The sequence below is a fragment of the Sinocyclocheilus anshuiensis genome, unplaced genomic scaffold, assembly GCF_001515605.1.
Source record: "Sinocyclocheilus anshuiensis isolate Anshui unplaced genomic scaffold, SAMN03320099.WGS_v1.1 scaffold708, whole genome shotgun sequence".
Lineage (NCBI taxonomy): Eukaryota > Metazoa > Chordata > Actinopteri > Cypriniformes > Cyprinidae > Sinocyclocheilus > Sinocyclocheilus anshuiensis.
The window spans coordinates 1,479,766-1,481,218 of record NW_015555881.1 but is presented as its reverse complement, the minus strand read 5'-3'; the positions used below and the strand labels follow the sequence as shown (position 1 = coordinate 1,481,218).

General features: G+C 38.4%; 1 pseudogene; it reads left to right on the top strand.

Moving 5' to 3' along the window:
• Nucleotides 1-1,453, top strand: part of LOC107675743 (rap guanine nucleotide exchange factor 1-like) — a 46,562-nt pseudogene that overhangs the window by 29,548 nt on the left and 15,561 nt on the right.

Here is a 1,453-nt window from a genome sequence, read left to right as displayed (position 1 = left end):
AATGACAAACAACAAGTGCTACTCTACTGCCCAAAACTCGCGTTTGAATCATCAGTGGCAATGAAAAACACAGTGGCCTAGCGTGAGGGGAAGCCCCCGCTTAGCGTGCGCTGAGGCCGGGATAGAGTGAGCTGAGGCGGGCTATTTATGTAGGCCTGCTGAATGTTAAATGGATCCAATCCATGTTCATTAGAAATTATTTGATGCAGCAATAAAACTGCTAGTATAATTTAATGCAGGTGTTTTTGAACTTTGCTGATTTAAAACATGATCAAAATACTATCTATTTTGATGCCAAAATTTCAAATAAGAGAGGAAGTGACAAATATCGGTATCAGAATCGTCCAATAAGTGATTGTTAAAATCGGTATCGGCCCCCAAAAATCCTATCGGTGCATCCCTAATTTAAATATGTTCATATTTTTAAAATGTCCCGTTCGGGAAAAGTTGTGAAAATTAATACAATCTTAAAAGTCATAGAAATGTTTGAAAAATATTGTTATGCAAAGATATAAACTATTTCATCAGGTAGAAATTGGTGTTGAGTTAGGGCATTATTTATAAAATTTGAAATCTCCTTATCTAGTAACCACAAACAACTGATGAGTCGTGGAGATTCATTGGTTAAAAAAGGGTGGGAATCCGGAAAAATTGTTTAGCATTGAATAAGTACTTTACAGATGATAAAACTGTAAAGGCACAAATAGTATGAAATTATGGGTAAAGAGTGAGGAATCAGAGAGAAATTAAGCTAACGGAGCTATGTTGGAAATCTGTTGCATGTGTATATTTGATGCATTGTGTTTTTTGACAAGGTCAGAGCTTTTGTCTATTGCCTCCAGTGTTTAGAGAGTAATTATGTAGTGGTTGATGCAAGTCTAAAACACACACACACACAGACGTCAGCTGGTGCAGTGCTGCGTTGGGCAGCCGGAGCCAAAGTGAGCCGGACTTCAGATGCCTGCAGTAATAATTCTCTCTCTCTCTGATAGAATGATGATGGTCCTGATGTGAGAGCCGGATCTGGTGATATACTGTTAGTTCACGCTACAGAAACAGACCGCAAAGGTAATTCACATGCTTTCTTCATATGAAGCTTGATCAGTCATAATTATTCTGCATTTGTGTGTTTTCTCTTGTAATTTGCCTTTAGCATGACTGATTTATTCTTGCAGTATTTGTGAAATGGAGGTTTGCTGTATATCTTAAGTGTAAATTAATCATATTTGTCTGTTTGTGTTGTAGATTTGGTGTTGTACTGCGAGGCTTTTCTCACCACCTACAGAACCTTCATAACGCCTGAAGACCTCATTAAAAAACTGCACTACAGATATCCTTTCTTCTGTGTGGTTTATTTGATCTGTTAGTAGCAGTCAGTCTGGATGCGTGTGTGTGTGTGCGTGTGTGTGTGTGTGCGTGTGTGTGTGTGTGTGTGTGTGTGTGTGTGTGTTTT